The sequence below is a fragment of the Piliocolobus tephrosceles genome, chromosome 12, assembly GCF_002776525.5.
Source record: "Piliocolobus tephrosceles isolate RC106 chromosome 12, ASM277652v3, whole genome shotgun sequence".
In the NCBI taxonomy this organism is placed as follows: domain Eukaryota; kingdom Metazoa; phylum Chordata; class Mammalia; order Primates; family Cercopithecidae; genus Piliocolobus; species Piliocolobus tephrosceles.
In genome coordinates, this window is record NC_045445.1 from 24,044,101 (window position 1) to 24,065,262 (window position 21,162).

At 39.5% G+C, this 21,162-nt stretch overlaps 1 pseudogene across 1 annotated transcript; it reads left to right on the forward strand.

Moving 5' to 3' along the window:
• The first annotated feature begins 18,516 nt into the window (after positions 1-18,516).
• On the forward strand, positions 18,517-20,502 carry LOC111531552 (annotated as a pseudogene). Its single transcript, XR_002728309.3, has one exon. The product of XR_002728309.3 is annotated as a eukaryotic translation initiation factor 4B pseudogene (transcript).
• The last annotated feature ends 660 nt before the right edge of the window (positions 20,503-21,162 follow it).

The window sequence follows — 21,162 nt, forward strand, 5'->3', positions numbered from 1 at the left end:
TATTAGTAAATAAATATTCTGAAGATAGACGTGTACAACATATACCACTGTATTATCATGTACACATTCAGAAAAAATAGTCACTCAAGTTTTATCTCAGATAAGTTTATTGGACTTCAGTAGAGAAGACCCAGAACTTTCATGATGAGACTTCAGTAAGTCATGAGACTGACTAATGAAATCATGTCAATAATTTCTAAACACGCAATATGCTTTATTAAATATGGAAATGAAAAACAAAATGTGATTTCAGAAAATGATGCTCAGGCTATGGTTGATGCCATTTATACTGATATTTCTCATTCAAATCTATACCAGTCTCTTACAAAAGATAAAAACACATAAGTAATATACCTGTTACAAAAATAGCAAGTTATATAATAAAAGAAATATTTAACCATCATATTCAGTCATTTTTATCTGGAGATAAAACTTTTTCTTCATACTGTTGATCAAACTCATAATCAAAGAGCAAGAGATCCTAAACAAAGAGACTTGTCCTTCATTGTGAATTCAGCTGTCTTTTTGGAGGAAGTAATTTCTGGGCTTTTATGCAAAATATTTTATGTATTCTCACATAATATCTGGTGGCCAGAATCCACATAAAGCAAAAGCCAACATTACTGATATTGTTACAACATTAGTAAAATCAACTGTGCTGAAGTTCACCACATCACGAATTTTATGTGCAGATAAGTAGGATGAAAATCTGTATTTTTCAGAAGAATATAAACAGCCCAAAAAATGTCATCAACCTAATTTATGAAAAATATTAAATGATTATGTCTCTGATTCATATATATAGGGCTATACAAAATGATGTCATTGGTTTTGGATGAAAAACATATTGTTTGCTATAAGAAGAAATTTATGATTATCAGGTAGAGTCGTTAGTTTCAGGAAAATTATTAATGTCTTCTTACTCCACTCTCCAAGATAAGACTATCATCAGAAATGTACTCAACATCATCCATGATGATAACCATCTCTTGCCTTCATGCATCTCTGTTTTGCTTTATTCTCTTTTAGAAGACATGATTTACGTGCTTGCAGCATGTGTATTCCCTTTATCTGAGACTGAAACTGGACTAAAAGAGGGAGAGGTGCCACCAAAGTATGAGTTTGTTGATGCAGTTTCAGCACTGACTGGTGAAATCAGAAATTTCTGAACGTAAGATTAGACTTGTCCCTGCAGAGGAGCACACAGAAAGCATGTAATTAGGGGCAATTGAGAACTTCGTTGATTCCATATATAACAACATTATGAAAAAAAACTAAATTCCAAGCTGAAGCATAGAACAATACACGCAAAAAGAAGGCTCATTCCTTGGGAGAATAGCTGGTTTTATTATGAAGGAAATTATAGATCACCATGTGCAGACATTTTTATGTGATGAAGAAGCATCTTCCAGTGACTCACATGAAAATGACCATGTCACTGAATTCTTGAATCCTGCTAATGAAAAAGCACTGTCCCTACCACAGTCTTCTGTGTATTCTGCTATATTTCTGGAAGATGTTATAATTGACCTTGTTCGCAAGTTTTATACTCTCCAAAGTATTTCTGAAAATCCTAAGGACAAAGAAATATCGGGAAAAAACCTCCTGGACATGCTACAAATTTTACAAATGACCCGATTGAGAGAATTTAGGAAAAATGAAATTAAAATTCTAATAAATGCTGAAGAAATGTTTTTTCTCCACCAGTGGATAAAGAGACAGTTGAAAAAGTGTCTGATTCTGTGTATGATGAAGTCGTAGAAATATATGGATCTAACAATATTGGGAAAAAACACAGAAGTAACATTGTTATAGAGCTTATTGCTACTTTAACCAAAAAGGTGATCTCTGCTTTCAAATTCAACTGCTTTATTCAGGAGAGTGGTCTTCCACCTTCTTTTCATTTCTAGATGTGGATAACATTATCCAAAGAATTCAACACCTGCCATATAAAACCTTTAAAAAGATAAATAGAAGTTTAAAGGGGAACTGTATTAGTTCATTCTCACACTGTTATAAAGAAGTATGTGAGACTGGGTAATTTATAAAGAAAAGAGGTTTAATTGGCCCATGATTCTGCAGGTTATGAAGGAAGCATTGTGCCTGCATATGCTTCTGGGGAGGCCTCAGGGAGCTTTAATTCATTCCTTCAGGCGGAAGGCAAAGCAGGAGCAGGCATCTTATATGGCAGGAGCAGGAGCAAAGGGTCTGGGGGGAGGGAGGTGCTTTACACTTTTAAACAACCAGATCTCACGAGAACTCTATCACAAGAACAGCACCAAAGGGTTAGTGCTAAACCAATCATGAGAACTCTGCCCCTATGATCCAAAGAATTCAAAGATGATCCAGTTCCAAAGATGGGGCCCACTGGGTCCCATCTCCAACACTGGGGATTACAATTCGACATGAAATTTGGGCAGGGACACATATCCAAACCATATCAGGAATCCAATTTGTTCAGCCATCTACATCAGGCCTGAAAAAAAAGGACACTTTGGAAATAGGTACATAAGTATTTAATTAAAAGGAAGGTTTCAAAAAGAAGGAGACATCAGTGAAAAAAGGCACCATTCATGAGCCAATATGTACCACTATAACTAGTATTATGAGCAGTAAAGTAACTACCCTAGCATTAGGGTTAGCTGGAGGTGTGGTAGATAAAAAGAAAGAGGAGGAAAAGAAAGGGGGAAGTTCAATTAGAGAAGATAGTGGAAAGGTATCAAAAGTTATTTCAACAATTTTTCCAGATTTGATTATAGCACTTACAAAGGATGAAATAAAGAAGAAAGACAATTCAGCTAGAAAAAGGGCTAGATAAGAAGGTATACCAACATTTTTCACCAGGTACCAATGACACAAAACACAAGAACATTGGACTGGAACTAGATATTAAAATAGATGATAAAAAGGAAGAGTGATAAAAAAGAGAAAGTTCATTAGAAAAAGGGAATGTACTTCTTAAATTACCATTTCTGAAAATCAAGGTGAAAAATAGATCCAAGAGAAGAGAGATTCTCCAGCTTAAAGAGTTATGGATAAGCAAATCTCGCATTCTGAACATGTCCAAAATGTCACTGACAGCGTTTACAGTGATATTTAGAAATATCTTCTTTTTAAGGACAAATAGGTGATTCAAAATCCCAAAGACCCTAGAAGATGATGCAGCAGATGTAACTCAGGTGGATGGTAAGGATTCTGCACAGTCTGCTTCAACAAATTCGGCTAACCAAAATGTTCGTGCAACTGAGGAAGAGAATGATAAAAGTAAAGATAAAGAAATTAAAAGTAAACCTAGTAAACCAGACAGTTCTCAAAACCCACCAAAAAATAACCCTGGGATTTTGTCAGCCAAATTTTTAGAAGAAGTTATCTCTGAAATAGTTAACAAATTGATTTTTCTTCCTCACCAGACACAGATGATGCATGTTGAAATGTAACCAGTGATGTAAATCAAGATGAGCTCTATGAGGCAGCTATGAAACCGATTGATTCCGTGTAAAAGGAGTTTTCAGATGCTCAAATTAAAGTGTTAAACCCAGATCAGGGAAATCCTCCCTTCCCATCTGCAGATAAAGTTACATCAGTTCATAAAGTACCTCTCAGGCAGAAAGAACCATCTGTGGATAAAGCACCACCCAAGATAAAAAATGATAATTCTAGATAAAACACCATCCATGCATAGAATGCCACCTGCAACTAAAACACCTCCTTCAGATGAGGTATTTTTAATGGCTAACACATAACCAATTGATAAAATGTTGGTCAATATGATTATTTGCTTGTCTGTATGTAATATTTTGCAGGAATACAGAAGGCAAGACTCCATTTGTAAGGACATAACAGTAACAGTGAAAATTTAGCACAAGGCTAGTTAATGCAGTAATATGAGAAGTTTCTCAGCATCAGCTAACCTTGTTACTTTGTGGTGAGGTTCCAGCTTCAGTATGTTTGCCTCTAGAATCTAGAGAGTTCATTTAAAAGGTCGAAAAGGTGCCCCAAACAGCCTGCAAAGAATGTCAGGTATCATGGCCATGTACCACAATGCTGCCTTGTGAATTTTTAGAGTATAATTTCTTATCTTCTATCAAAAATCTCCTCGACAGTAGCCAACACTACAACAGAAATATCTGAAGATAATTTGTATACAGAACTGGATTACCTTCAAATGAAGTAAGTTCAATTATGAGAGCAGTCTCCAAAGATGAATATATGATTGATTATACAGGATGTACAATCCTTACATCCTAATGATGATGAAATTATTCAATTAGTGGTTCAGACTATTTAAAATAATCTCCTGCCACAATTTGGCTTTCATGAAGGCATAAAAATTTGTGTCACCAGTGGCTGCAGAATACTTTCAGAAATCAGCTTCTGACCTATTTTTCTGGAGAGCTAACTTCATATAAGTGTACAGAAGTTGACAGGGTTGTTGAAAATATGCTTAAACATGTTGTCTAAACCACAGGAGTCCCCATAGTCGGCCATCACGTGCTTACAAACTGTCTTTTAACATAATAGAAGACATTGCCGTACATTTTTTTTACCAAAGCTTTTATCTATGTTTCCAAAGTGGATAAAAACAAAAAACAAGTCTCCGAATGCTGAAATGCAAAAACTAACCTCAAAAATCATACATTCACTTCAAAAATATGTGTCTAAAAGTCAGATTAAAGTCATACCACAGGCCAAAGAGTCACCCACCCTGTCTTTAGCAGACAGTGGAACTATTGAAAAAGTAGTAATTCTGCTTATAACAGTGTTTTAAAACACCCTGGGTCATATTTCAGTATAGATTTAATGGGTAAGAACAATGTCCTCGCTGGGCGTGGTGGCCCATACCTGTAATCCCAGCACTTTGGGAGGCCAAAGTCGGTGGATCGCTTGAGGCTAGGAGTTCAAAACCAGCCTGGCCAATATGGCAAAACCCCATCTCTTCTACAAATACAAAAATTAGCTGTGCATGGTGGTGCACGCCTGTAGTCCCAGCTACCCAGGAGACTGAGGCAAGAGAATCACTTGAACCCAAGTGGTGGAGGTTGCAGTGAGCCAAGATAGTGCCACTGTACTCCAGCCTGGGTAACAGAGCAAGTCTCTGGTCTAAAAAAAAAAGAAAAGAAAAATTCTCGATTTTTAATGGTAAAGGAAACTTCCAATTTTACCCTCAAGTGGAGGAAGAAGCATCAAATTCAGAACTAGTTCTGGAAACTCAAAATTCTGGAAAACATGGTTAAGATTATTGATGTCCTCAAGTCAAAGAAAAAGTCTTCACCCAGAAAAGATGCTGTGTTTAATGCCGTGATTTTAGAGAAAATATTGACCTTATTCTTGGCTAGACTAGTTAAGTTGCCAAGGGCCTCAAGCAAAGATGCTAAAACTTATCAAAGCCTGAGTTAAATAAAATCGCATCTCAATTAAGAAAATCCATGACATCTGAAATTCCCAGAGAAAACATTAGTGTTATAGCTGCTAATCCTGAAGAATGCTTTTTTAAGTCCAGAAAGTACAGAAATTATTTCTCAGGTTATTGATTCTGCTTATAATCATGTACTACAACAATTTGGAACACAGAAACAACTTTATTATAATATTAAACATACAAACAACTTCTTCCCTTATAAGGTGGCTTCTTTGATTATTAGTAAAGTTTTAAATTGTCCAGTAGAAACAATTCACTCAAAAGATTAATGTGCTGATCTCTTTGGTGATCTGGACATTGGTCGAATTGTTGAAAAGGTGTGTGAGGGCCGGGCGCAGTGGCTCACGCCTTTAATCCCAGCACTTTGGGAGGCCGAGGCGGGCAGATCACGAGGTCAAGAGATCGAGACCTTCCTGGCTAACACGGTGAAACCCCGTCTCTACTAAAAATACAAAAGATTAGCTGGGCGTGGTGGCGAGCGCCTGTGGTCCCAGTTACTCGGGAGGCTGAGACAGGAGAATGGCGTGAACCCGGGAGGTGGAGCTTGCAGTGAGCCAAGACTGCGCAACTGCACTTTAGCCTTGGTGACAGAGCGAGACTCCATCTCAAAAAAAAAAAAAAAGGAAAAGGAAAAAGAAAAGGTGTGTGAGCATGCTGTTAAAATACAGCCTGAGCTACAGAAAAAAAAAAAAGTTAGATTCAGATTTAACTGAAGAGAAACATCTAATTAAAATGATTCTTCACTGTAGGAAACAACCAATCAATATCGATCCAGACATTGTTGCAGAACACCTAGGAGTTATTTCTATAAAAACGCAGCCTACTGAGAAAATGCAGATGGAGTGTTTAGCTACAACTAGATACAGCATAGAAGCACTGAGAAGAGCATCAATAAGTGGGAGGAGTCACTTAGACTCCTCTGCTGCAGAAAGGAGGAAGAAGGACAAACTTATTGGATAAGACAGGATGACTGAATGTGAAACTGTTAGAAGTAAGTGCATAAGGCAGTGTTGAAAAGAAGCGAGTGGCTAGTGAGACCTTGTTGTCCTCCTGTGACTTTCTTCCTCAGGTAGGTCTACTGAATGCATTTGTCAAATATAGTCAATTTGCTCCTGCTCAGCTCAGTGGCATTGGATGCTCTTGATTCATCCAATACAATCCTCTGCTTTCCTGGCACTTACCCCATCAGCCCTGTGGCTCAGTGTAAAGGTGTCAAGCTAGTTTTTATGAGCCAGTCAGAGTGAACTGTCATTTCTTGAAGAAAGGGAACAGGGACATACCCTTGACAGCAAACCAGAGTGACTGGAATTATAGTCCTCATTTATCAACTCAGAAGAAATGCAGTCTTCTACAATTCCTATAGTTCTTTTTTTATGGATATGCATTATTATTGTACTATACAGGTGCACAAGGGCCAGTTAGAGCATCAGCTCAACCAACTCTACTGGTCATTTATATCCTCAAACTTAAGGCTCCACAGTAGTATTGTTTTTACTTAGCAACATTTATCAACAAACATTAGACTGCAAGCTATTTAGATATCATTCTTCTTATTTCACTTTTACTATGTAGGAGTTTGTCTGGAGATGGAGCTATAGTGATCCAACTCCACGTTCTCATTTAATACCAAAGCCCCTTGGTATAAATGAGCCTCTTGCACTGATGGTGAGCTTTCACACTAGGGATATAGCTTGTGGCTTAAAAACTGCCTAGGAGCATGTTTTCCTTAGCATTATTTTCCAACCAATTGAATTAAGTCTCAGAGCCAGTAAATACATTGACAGGTACTTATTTTTAGTCCCAAATACTGAGATTGTAACGGGCTGGGACATTAATGTAATCTCCTTGGTCTTTAGTTTCTTGGACCAGATAAAGGTCCTTTCCAGCTCAAAAATGTCCTTTTCTCTCTGGGTTTTCAAAATTAGATTAGCATTTACATGGTAGACTTCATTTATATATGAGTAGTTCCTTGGGCATATGACCTGTGTAACTAAAGTGTAAAACATTACCCCCAAGTCAATGATGAATCATTTGCAGACATATCTGTCACAGTTCTTATTCTTGGTTGCCTGCTCTCTTCGCTTTCATCCTTTATCAGCACTTTAACCATCTCTTTATAGCCCAGAGAAAATTGGAAGATAATATTTAATCCAAAACAACTATCCCTCCCACTCTAAATGGGAGCAAAAGCTGTCTTAGGAAAGTTAGACATAGGCAGCCCAGCCAAGACAGACACAGTGCAGCGATCTGGATAGCAAGACCATCCATCCCCAGCATAGGACTGGGAATTGTAGAAAGAACAATAAGTGAGTTTAGGAAACTCAGACAACTCTTAGACTACTCCTCAGTCAGGGAATCCACTCGCAGGGCTTCATTTGCTATTTTAAGATACCAAAACATCCCAACACAGAAAATACATTATTTATTTATTTATTTATTTATTTATTTATTTATTTATTTATTTATTTGATGAAGTCTCACTCTGTTGCCAGGCTGGAGTGCAGTGGCATGATCTCAGCTCACTGCAGCCTCCGCCTCTCGGGTTCAAGTGATTCTCCTGCCTTAGCCTCCCAAGTAACTGGGACTACAGGCACGTGCCACCATGCCCAGCTAATTTTTGTATTTTTGGTAGAGACAGGGTTTCACCATGTTGGCCAGGATGGTCTCGAATCTTGACCTCGTAATCCGCCCACCTCGGCCTCCCAAAGTGCTGGGATTACAGGCATGAGCCACCGCGCCCAGCCTAAATACATGAATATTAAAGGCCCATACAGTGACAAATTCCAAAGCCATATAGGACAATTTTTTATTTTTCGAACCATTGTTCCCCTCCACCAGACTCATAATCAAAATTGATTGTTTACATTTCTTACAGAAGTTCCTCTTTTATTTTCTTTTTCACGAAAGGCATTCCTTTAGGGCAACATTTATCTAAAAATCTGGTTTACAGTGTTATAAAGAGATGTTGAGATCTAGGATTGGTAACTCACATTAATGTAAAGGCTCTGTGGCATCATCAAAGTCTACAGAAATGGGAAAATTACTTATTTAATTATAACTCTCTTCTCCTTGAACTGTCTTTAACATTGCAAAATGGAAAGTGACATTTGACTAGGGAGGTGAGGAGGAATGAGGATTTATCCTTTGAAGCTTTTTTTTTTTTTTTTGGAAAATATATTCAAAGAATTAGGGGCAGAGGCAAACATCCAAAGGCCTTCACAATTTTGACTATTATACATCATTTTAAAAAATCCAAGTTAGCCAATACCTTGTCTTTTTTCATGAAAATATATATATTTATATTGCTCTGTGATTAGTTCCCTATTAAAAAGTTTAGAAAAATATATTATCAAGGTCCAGAGACAAAGCAAGACAGTGGAATAGAAGGCTCCACCAATCGTCCCCCAACAAGGACACCAATTTTAAACTATCTACACAAGAAAAACACCTTCATAAGAACTAAAAATCAGATGAGCATTCACAGTACCTGGTTTTAACTTCATATCACTGGAAGAAGCACTGCAAAAGTAGGAAAAATAGTCTTGAATTGCCATGTCTCCCCACTTCTGCAGTGGTAGTGTGGTGCTGAGAGCGTCTCTGGTTGCTGGCAGAAAGACAGCACAGCAATTGTGAAGCATTGAACTCAGTGCTGTCCTGTTAGAGCAGAAAGGAAAACCAGACCAAATTCAGCTGATTCCTGCCCAGGGAGGGAGCATTTAAACCAGCCCTAGGCAGAGGCGTATCACCAATCACAGCAGTTGAAACTTGAGTTCCAGCAAACCTTGCTGTCATAGGCTGAAATGCCCTTGGGGCCTTAAAAAACTTGAAAGATAGGCCAGGCCACAAGGACTGCAACTTTTATGTGAGTCCTAGTGCTGAACTGGGCCCAGAGACAGTAGACAGGGGGACATGTGACCTACCTACTGAGACACTTGCTGGGGCAGTTAAGGGAGTGCTGACACCACCTCACCTCTAACCCCAGACTGCATGCACAGCTCACAGCTCTACAAGAGACCTTTTCCTACCATTTGAGGAGATAGGGAAGAGTGGGGAGGACTTTGTTTTGCCTCTTGGATACCAGCCAGCCTTAGGACACTGGTCAGAGTTGCCAGGCCCTTTTTCCAGGCTCTAGCTCCTGGATGACATTTCTAGACTTATCCTGGGCCAGAAGGGAACCTGCTACCTTGAAGGGAAGGACCCAGTCCTAGAAGGATTTGTCATCTGCTAACTGAAGGGCCCTTGGGCCCTGAATAACCAGCAGAAATACCCAGAAACTATGTTGAGGGCCTTGAGTGACCCTCTGAGATTTGCTGGCTTCAGGTGAGACTGTGCATATATATTTTCAGCTATGGTGGCTATGGAGTGAAATTCCTTCTGCTTGAGAAAAGCACAGGTAAAAGTAAAGCGAACTTTGTCTTGCACCTTAGGTACGGGCACAGCCATAGGGGGTGGTGCACCAAGCAGGCTCTTGGGGTGCCCAATTCCAAAACTTGGTTCTTAGATGGCATTTCTGGACATTCCATGGGCCAGAGAGGAGCCTATTTCCCTGAAGGGTGAGTTCCAGGCCAGGCAGCATTCATGATAGGCTGACTCAAGAGCCCTCGGGCCTTAAGGGAACATTGGTAGTAGTCTGGCAGTACTCCCCAGGGACCTGTGTTGGCAGTGGCCATGGGGTGAGGCTCCTCTGCCTTTGGAAAGGGGACGGAAGAGTGGGAAGGACTGTGTCTTGTGGTTTGAGTGCCAGCTCAGCCACAGTACAATAGAACACCAGGTAGACTTCTAAAGTTTTTGACTCTATGTGAGAAACAAACTCACCCATCCAAACCCAAAGAATGGACTCAGAGACCCAGAGAACAGCAAAAGTAAGACTTTCAATGATGGTCTTCCAATATCGGGTGTCTTAAAGCATTCAAAAAAATTAAAATAACATCAACCATCTTCTCTGACCACAGTGGAATAAAACTAGAAATTAATAACATGAGGAATTTTAGAAACTGTGCAAACACATGGAAATTAAACAATATGCTCCTGAATGACCAGTGGGTCAATGAAAAAATCAAGAAAGAAATTTTAAAAATTCTTGAAACAAATGATAATGGAAACATAACATACCAAAACCTATGGGATACAATGAAAGTAGTAGTAAGAGAGCAGTTTATAGCTATAAAAGCCTACATCAAAAAAGAGGGAAAACTTCAAATAAATAATCTAATGTTAAGAACTAGAAAAGCAAGAACCTAAAGTGAACCCAAAATTAGTAGAAGAAAAGAAATAATAAAGATCAGAGCAGGAATAAGTTAATTTGAAATGAAGAAAACAATACAAAAGATCAATAAAAATGAAAGGTCAGTTTTTTGAAAAGATAAACAAAATTGGCAAACCTTTAGCCAGACTAGCTAAGAAAAAAACAGGGATTAAAAATAAATAAAATCAGAGATGAAAGAGGAGACATTACAACTAACACCGTAGAAACCCAAAGGATCATTAGTGGATAGTAAGAGTAACTGTAGGCCAATAAATTGGAAAACCTAGAAGAAATGGATAAATTCCTAAACATATATAACATTTCAAGATTGAGCCAAGGGGAAATCTAAAACCCAAACAGATCAATAACAAGTAATAAGATTGAAGCCATAATAAAAAGTCTCCCAGTAAAGAAAAGCCCAGGACCCGATGGTTTTACTAATGAATTCTACCAAGCATTTCAAGAACTAATACCAGTCCTCCTCAAACTATTCCAAAAAATAGAGGAGGAGGAACTACTTCCAAACTCACTCTACGAGGACCATACTTGCCTGATACCAAAACCAGAGAAAGATACTCAAAAAAGAAAACTATAGGCCAATATCTCTGATGATTATTAATACAAAAATCCTCAACAAAATACTAGCAAAACAAATTCAACAATACATTAAAAAGATCATTCATCACGACCAAGTGGGATTTATCCCAGGGATGTAAGGATGGTTCAATATATGTAAATCAATCAATGTGATACATCACATCAACAGAATGAAGGACAGAAATTATCAGATCATTTCAATTGATGCTGAAAAAGCATTTGATAAAATTCAACATCCCTTCATGATAAAAACCCTCAAAAATTGGGTATAGAAGGAACATGTCTCAAGTTATAAAAGCCATATATGACAGACTCACAGTATCACAGTAAATGAGGAAAAATGAGAAGCCTTTCCTCTAAGATCTGGAATGCAACAAGAATGCCCACTTTCTCCACTGTTACTTGACATAGTACTGGAAGTGCTAGCCAGAGTAATTGGACAAGAGAAAGAAATAAAGTGCATCCAAATTGGAATAAAAGAAGTCAAATTATCCTTGTTTGCAGATAATATGATCTTATATTTGGAAAAATCTAAAGATTCCACACACAAAAAAAAACCTGTTAGAACACATAAACAAATTCAGTAAAGTCTCAGGACACAAAATCAACATACAAAAATCAGTAGCATTTCCATATGCCAACAGTAAACAATCTGAAAAAGAAATCAAGAAATTAATCCCATCTACAATAGCCACAAATAAAATTAAATACCTAGGAAATAGCTTAACCAAAGAAGTGAAAGACCTCTATAATGAAAACTATAAAACACTGATTAAAGAAATTGAAATGGACAGCAAGAAATTGGAAGATATTCCATGTTCATGAATTGGAAGAATCATTATTGTTAAAATGTCCATACTACCCAAAGCAATGTACAGATTTGATGCAATCTCTATTAAAATACCAATGATATTCTTCACAGAAATAGATAAAACAATCCTAAAGTGTATATAGAATAACAAGAGGCCCAGAATAGCCAAGGCTATACTAAGCAAAAAGAATAAAACTGGAAGAATCATATTACCTGACTTCAAATTATATTACAGAGTTATAGTAACCAAAACAGTATGGCACTGGTATAAAAACACACACATAGACCAATGGAACAGAATACAGAAACCAGAAACAAATACACAAACCTACAGTGAACTCATTTTCAACAAAGGTGCCAAAAACATACACTGGGGAAAAGATAGTCTCTTCAATAAATGGTGCTGGGAAAATTGGATATCCATATGCAGAAGAATGAAACTAGACCCCTATCTCTCACCATATACAAAAATAAAATCAAAATGGATTAAATACTTAAATCTAAGGCCTCAGATCATAAAACTACTACAAGAAAACTTTGGGGGAAAATCTCCAGGACATCAGTCTGAGCAAAAATGTACTGAGTAATACCCCACAAGCACAGGCAACCAAAAGAAAACTGGACAAATGGGATCACATCAAGTTAATAAGCTTCTGCACAGCAAAGGATACCATCAACAAAGTGATGAGACAACTCACAGAATGGGAGAAAATATTTGCAAAACACCCATATGACAAGGGATTAATAACCAGAATATGCAAAGACCTCAAACAATTCTATAGGAAAAAACCTAATCATCTGATCAAAAAAATGGGCAAAAGATCTGAACAGATATTTCTCAAAAGAAAACATACACAAATAGCAAACAGCAAAAAGAAAACATACACAAATATGAGAAGGTCCTCCACATCACTAATCATCAGAGAAGTGCAAATCAAAATTACAACAAGATATCATCTCACTCCAGTTAAAATGACTTATATCCAAAAGACAGGCATCCAAGGATGTGGAGAAAAGGGAACCCTCATACACTGTTGGTGGGAATGTAAGTTAGTATAATCGCTATGGAGAACAGTTTGGTGGTTCCTCAAAACACTAAAAATGGAGCTACCATATGACCCAGTAATCTCATTATATGCAAAAGAAAGGAAATCAGTATTATCAAAGAGATGATATCTGCACTCTCTTGTCGATTGTGGCATTATTCACAAGAGCCAAGATTTGGAAGCACCCTAAATGTCCATCAACAGATGAATGGATAAAGAATATGTGGTTCACCCATTAAAAAATGGGTAAAGGACATGAACAGGCACTTCTCAAAAGAAGACATAAAAGCAGCCAACAAGCATATGAAAAAATGCTCAGCGGCCGGGCGCGGTGGCTCAAGCCTGTAATCCCAGCACTTTGGGAGGCCGAGACGGGCGGATCATGAGGTCAGGAGATCGAGACCATCCTGGCTAACACGGTGAAACCCCGTCTCTACTAAAAATACAAAAAACTAGCCGGGCGAGGTGGCGGGCACCTGTAGTCCCAGCTACTCCGGAGGCTGAGGCAGGTGAATGGCATAAAACCTGGGAGGCGGAGCTTGCAGTGAGCTGAGATCCGGCCACTGCACTCCAGCCCAGGAGACACAGCAAGACTCCGTCTCAAAAAAAAAAAAAAAAAAAAAAAAGAAAAAAACAGAAAAAATGCTCAGCATCACTAGTCATTAGAGAAATGTAAATGAAAACCACAATGAGATACTATCCCACACCAGTCAGAATGGCTATTATTAAAAAGTCAAAAAAAACAGATGCTGGCAAGGTTGTAGAGAAAAAGGAACACTTATACACTGCCGGTGGGAATGTAGATTAGTTCAGCCAGTGTGAAAAGCAGTTTGACAATTTCTGAAAGAACTTAAAACAGAACTACCATTTGACCCAGCAATTGCATGATTGGGTATATACCCAAAGGAATATAAATTGTTCTACCATAAAGACACATGCACACATATGTCCATCGCAGCACTATTCAAAATAACAAAGACATGGAATCAGCCTAAATGCCCATCAATGGTAGACTGGATGAAAAAAAGAAAGTGTGGTACGTATATACGTACACAATGGAATACTATGCAGCCATAAGGAAGGATAAAATTGTGTCCTATGCAACAACAAAGATGTAGTTGGAGGCTATTATCCTAAGCGAATTAATGCAAGAAAAGAAAACCAAATACCACATGTTCTCACTTATAAGTGGGAGCAAAACACTGAGTACACACAGACACAAAGAAGAGAAAAAGAGACACCAGGGCCTACTCGAGGGTGGAGGGTGAGAGGAGGAGGAGGATCAAAAAACTAACCACTGGGTACTGTGGTTATTACCTGAGTCATGAAAGAATCTGTACACCAAACCCATGAGACACACAATTTACCTATGTAACAAACCTGCACATGTATCCACCTGAACCTCAAGTAAAAGTTAGAACGTAAAAAAAAGAAAAGAAAATTAATTTTTTTTTTTTTTTTTTTTTTTAGACAGAGTCTTGCTCTGTCACCCAGGCTGGGGTGCAGTGGTGTGATCTCAGCTCATTGCAACCTCCACCTCCTGGGTTCAAGTGATTCTCCTGCCTCAGCCTCCCAAGCAGCCGGGACTACAGGCATGTGCCACCACGCTCGACTAATTTTTGTATTTTTAGTAGAGACCGGGTTTCATCATGTTGGCCAGGCTGGTCTTGAACTCCTGACCTCAAGTGATCTGCCCACCTCGGCCTCCCAAAGTGCTGGGATTACAGGCATGAGCCACCACACCCAGCCAAGAAAGTTAAATTTAAAATTTTTCACTTAAGACAAAAAGAGAAAGGCAATGTGGTTCATATACACAATTGTCTACTATTCAGTCATAAAAAGGAATGAGATCCTGTCATTTGCAACAACATGTATTGAACTGGATTTCATTATGTTAAGTAAAGTAAACCAGCCACAGAAAAACAAACTTCACATGTTTTCATTATTTGTGGACACTAAAAATTAATAGAATTTAACTTACGGAGATATAGAGTAGAACAATGGTTACCAGAAACCACAAATGTTAGTGTGGAAGGGTGAGGAAGGGGTATGGCTAATGAATACAAAAATAAAGCTAGATAGAATGAATAAGATCTAGGATTTAATAGTATAACAGAGTGACTACAGTCAACAATAATTTAGTGTACATTTTAAAATAACTAAAAGATGACCGGGCATGGTGGCTCATGCCTGTAATCCCAGCACTTTGGGAGGCCTAGGTGAGTGGATCACTTGAGGTCAGGAATTTGAGACCAGCCTGGCCAACATAGTGAAACCCTGTCTCTACTAAAAACATAAAAATTAGCCAGGTGTGGTAGCATGAGCCTGTAATCCCAGCTACTCGGGAGGTTGAGGCAGAAGAATCATTTGAATCCTAGAGGCAGAGGTTGCAGTGAGCCGAGATCGCACCGTTGCACTCCAGCCTAGGTGACAGAGCTGGACTCTGTCTCAAAAATAAATAAATAAATAAATAAATAAATAAATAAATAAATAAATAAATAAATAAAATAACTAAAAGAGTATAAATGGATAATTTGTAACACAAAGAAAGGATAAATGCTTGAGGGCAACGGATACCCCATTTACCCTGATGTGATTATTACGCATTGTATAAGTGTATCAAAGATATCAATATCTCATGTACTCCATAAATATATACACCTGCCATTAACTCACAAAAATTAAAAATTAACAAAATAGCCATTCTGACTGATGTGAGATGGTATCTCATTGCGGTTTTGATTTGCATTTCTCTAACAGGATCAATTATACCCAACCTCAGCATCATACAATATACCAATATAGCAAACCTGCATATGTGCCCCCTGAACCTAAAATAAAAGTTCAAATTTTTTAAAAGTTTCAAAAATAAAAAATAAGACTAAACAAAAGTCAATGTAGCAATGATTTTCACTTGATTTGAGAACTCAGACACATCATTCCAGGTTTGCTTCTGTATGCATAATGACTTTGGCAGATTTTTCTTTGGCTTAAGCAGTATCCCTTCATGTGTAAAATGCATTGAAAAATGAAATATCTTTTACCTTTCATATTTAGTGGTGGTGATGATCATTCCCCAGATCCAAGTGCCAAAGTAACAAAAGACCGAATTGACTTATTTTTCTTCATTTAAATTAGATAGTACTTAAAGGGAGACTTTGTTCATTACATTGATGAATCTTCCTGTTGTCAAACCTAAAGTTAATACTGGGTTTTCCAGTAGATTGACCTACTTTAGGGGAGTACTGCATCAGTTAACTAACTAACAGGAACCAATTAGTTTGCTTTGTCTGGGTCACTGCTGAGATTTTATTAATGATTTGAGTGTACAGTATCTGGTGTGATATCAGTTTACAATTACTGTGCTTCTCTGAGAACTATCTAGAAAATAAGGGTTTATCACATTGGTCGTTTATATGGGGACCAGAGCCAATGCTACTAGGATTTAATCATCTTTTTAAGAGTGTATATTTGCCTTATATAACTAGCTTTGCCCTACTAAAATGTATAAAAAAGCTTTTAAAGCTAAAGATTAAACCTAAATTTATTTGCTTACTTTAAAATCCAGCTAGGATAGATCCTACTTTATTTTTTGTCTATGTTAGAACTGGCTCATTAAAATATTTACGACTTGAGGTTTTGGTCCTCTACTTGTTGAAACCTCAGGATCAATGCAGCTGTAACACTGAACTAGAAGTAGGAATGTCATGTTGACTGGAAAGGCAGACTTGAAACACAAACCACAGGGCTAGAGGTGACCTGGACTATTTCAAGCCTACAGCCCACTCAAGGAACTAAGAACACTATCCTCTCCACCCAGATGTATAAACAACATTCATTAAAAGATGAACCATAGAACAGTGGCAAGTATACCAGAATTCCTGAACACATCATAGTCAGAAGGTCATATATCACTGATGTATTTCCTGCATTGTGGAATTACAGGCTATGACAGTCAGAAAGAAAAGGGTGAGGGATAAAAGACCACACATTGGGTACAGTGTATACTGCTCGGATGATGGCTGTAACAAAATCTCAGAAATCACCACTGAGGAACTTATTCATGTAACCAAACACCACCTGTTTCCCAAAAACCTATTGAAATAAAAAATATCATCTAATAAAACCCCTTTATTTTGGAGATGAAGAAACTGAAGTTCAGGGTGAGGAGGTGACTTGTACAAGGTCATACAGTGAGTCAGAGTATAAGTCAACCTGAATCCAATGTCAGTGTTTTCTCCAACTTTATTGCTTAAACTAAGTCATGCCTAGTTCCTATATCCTTTGGTAATATTGCGCCTGCACAATTCATTCAACAAATATTCCCTGAGCACTTTCTTTGTGCTGAACACTGTTCTAAGTGCTAGGGATACAGTGGTGAATAAGACAGATAAAGTTCTTGCCTTCCACGAGTTTTACATTCTAACGTGTGGTGGAGGGGTGGGGGCAGGAGGCCATAAACATATAACTCTAGATAGGAATAAGTACTTCCCATCTCACCTAGGGTAAAAGCCAGAGCCCTTACAATGGCTTATAAGTCCCTAGATGGTCTGGACACCACTCCCCCTCTATGATCTCTGTGCCCACCTCCTCTTAATCACTACACTCCAGCCACACTGACCTTAAACATGTCAGGCATTCTCCTTTTAGAGTCGTGGCACTTGCTAGGCTGCCTGCAGCATCCTCCCAGAGATCTGCATAGCTCACACCTCACCTCTTTCAGCTCTTTGCTCAAATATTATCTAAGTGAAGCCTTCCCTGATTACCCTCTTTAAAACTGCAACCTCACTGCCACCCCAGTGCTCCGTATCTTCCATCCCTGCCTCAAATTTCTCCCTAGCTCTTATACCATCTGATAGACTGTAGATGTTTATTATTTGTTTATTAGCTATCTCCCTTCCCTAGAATGTTAGCTCCATGAGGGCAGGGATTTTTGTCTGTTCACTGTATGCTCACATGCCTAGAAAGTAGGCACATAGGCCAGGCGCGGTGGCTCATGAGCACTTTGAGGGGCCGAGGTGGGTGGATTGCCCGAGCTGAGAAGTTCGAGACCAGCCTGGGCAACACAAGTGAAACCCCGTCTCTACTAAAAAAAAAAAAATTTTATTAGCCAGGTGTGGCGGCGTGTGCCTGTAGTCCCAGCTACTCGGGAGGCTGAGGCAGGAGAATTGCTAGAACCCAGGAGATGGAGGTTGCAGTGAGCCGAGATCGCACCACTGCACTCCAGCCTGGGTGACAGAGCAAAACTCCGTCTCAGAAAAGAAAGGAAGAAAGGAAGAAAGAAAGAGGAAGAAGGAAGGAAGGAAGGAAGGAAGGAAGGGAGGGAGGGAGGGAGGGAGGGAGGGAGGGAGGGGAAGAAAAGAAAAGAGAGAGAGAGAGAGAGAGAAGCTCTCCCAACATGGTGGCCTCAGCAAAACAGAAGAATAAGAAGGCGAAGACTATCTCTCCCCAACAGACTTTCTGGCTGAGGATGGGGGTACTGGTGGGGGAAGCACCTATGTTTCCAAACCAGTCAGCTGGGCTGATGAAACGGATGACCTGGAAGGAGAATTTCAACAACTCGGCACAGTAATGATGACGATGTGTATATGGCGCCTCCAATCAGACCGTTCCATCCTTCCCACTGCTCCACGGGCTGCTCGGGAACCCAATATCGACTGGAGCCGTCTTCCCAAATCGCCACCCTACACTGCTTTTCTAGGGAACTTACCCTATGATGTTACAGAAGAGTCAATTAAGGAATTCTTTAGAGGATTAAATATCAGTGCAGTGCGTTTACCACGTGAACCCAGCAATCTAGAGAGGTTGAAAGGTTTTGGTTATGCTGAATTTGAGGAACTGGATTCCCTGCTCAGTGCACTGAGTCTCAATGAAGAGTCTCTAGGTAACAGGAGAATTCAAGTGGACGTTGCTGATCAAGTACAGGATATAGACAGGGATGATCGTTCTTTCGGCCGTAATAGAAATCGGGGTTCTGACAAAACTGATACAGACTGGAGGGCTCATCCTGCTACAGACAGCTTTGATGACTACCCACCTAGAAGAGGTGATGATAGCTTTGGAGACAAGTATCAAGATCGTTACGATTCAGACCGGTATCATGATGGGTATCAGGATGGGTATTGGGATGGCCCATGCCGGGATATGGATCCATATGGTGGCCGGGATCGCAATGATGACCGAGGCAGCAGAGGCAGCAGAGACTATTCCTGGATAGGCCGTGGCAGAAGAGCATTTGGCAGTGGGTATCGCAGAGATGATGACTATAGAGGAGGAGGGGACCGCTATGAAGACCGATACGACAGACGGGATGATCGGTCGTGGAGCTCCAGAGATGATTACTCTCGGGATGATTATAGGCGTGATGATAGAGGTCCCCCTGCCAAAGACCCAAACTGAATCTAAAGCCTCAGAGTACTCCTAAGGAAGATGATTCCTCTGCTAGTACCTCCCAGTCCAGTCGAGCTGCTTCTATCTTTGGACGGGCAAAGCCCGTTGACACAGCTGCTAGAGAAAGAGAAGTAGAAGAACGGCTACAGAAGGAACAAGAGAAGTTGCAGCGTCAACTGGATGAGCCAAAACTAGAACGATGGCCTCAGGAGAGACACCCAAGCTGGCAAAGTGAAGAAACTCAGGAATGGGAACAGTCAAGGACAGGAAGTGAGTCATCGCAGACTGGGACCTCCACCACATCTGGCAGAAATGCACGAAGGAGAGAGAGTGAGAAGTCTCTAGAAAATGAAACTCTCAATAAGGAGGAAGATTGTCACTCTCCAACTTCTAAACCTCCCAAACCTGATCAGCCCCTAAAGGTAATGCCAGCCCCTCCACCAAAGGAGAATGCTTGCGTGAAGCGAAGTTCTAACCCTCCTGCTCCATCTCAGAGCTCAGACACAGAGCAGCAATCCCCTACAAGTGGTGGGGGAAAAGTAGTTCCAGCTCAACCATCTGAGGAAGGACCAGCAAGGAAAGATGAAAATAAAGTAGATGGGATGAATGTCCCAAAAGGCCAAACTGAGAACTCTAGCTGTGGTCCAAGAGATGGAGGGAACAAAGACCACTGGAAGGAGTCAGATAGGAAAGATGGCAAAAAGATCAAGACTGCAGATCTGCACCTGAGCCAAAGAAACCTGAGGAAAATTCAGCTTCCAAGTTCAGTTCTGCAAGCAAGTATGCTGCTCTCTCTGTTGATGGTGAAGATGAAAAGGAGGGAGAAGATTATGCCAAATAGACCTCTACATCCTGTGCTTTCTCCTAGTTTCTCTCCATCCTGGAACATTCGAGAGCAAATCAAAACCTCTATCCAGACAAGACAAAATAAAACTCACCATCTCCTGAAGGCCTTTCTTACCTTTTTTTAAAAACAAAAAATGAAATTCTTCTGCATGCTGCTGCAGCCTTTAAAGTACTGAAGTAACTGGAGAATCGCCAATACAGCCAGAGAGAAAGGGACTACAGTTTTTTAGAGGAAATGTTGTGCTGCGTTATGTCACCACGCAGTTGCCAGTGTGATTAGTGCCTAGGGGCCTCCATTTAGTAGAAATGGTAATGACAGTGATATTGAGTCTGGAACCTGGTTGGGCAGTAGGGGAGGGAGGTAGAAGGAAAAGTGTGAGATTTCTACCTTTTAGTTTTTATCCTATTGTGGCAAATATGAATTCTCAAACATTATCTGAATAAATGTTCCACTCTTGGAAAGGTAGATTTAGCCTCAAGTTGTTTTAGTCTCCAGGAGGCTGCCAGCCGCTCCTCTTATTTAATTCTGAGTTTTGGGGGCCAGCCTAGGGGGAAATCTTTTTTTTTTAACCCCCCAGTGGGGTAGTTGGGAGTGAGACTATATAGGCCATAAAGAATAGGACTGCATTGGACCAAAATAAATGGGAAAATCGTGGTTTGAAAAGAAGCTTTTGGGAAGTGATGAGTCATTTTGCACCAGGTAATAGGGGAAAATTGTGTGACCTCCAGCAAACACATGAATGGTTATTTCCTGGTGTTGGAAGCACTTAGGGGGTCGTGGTAATTCCCAGTGTTTTCTGTGTCCTAG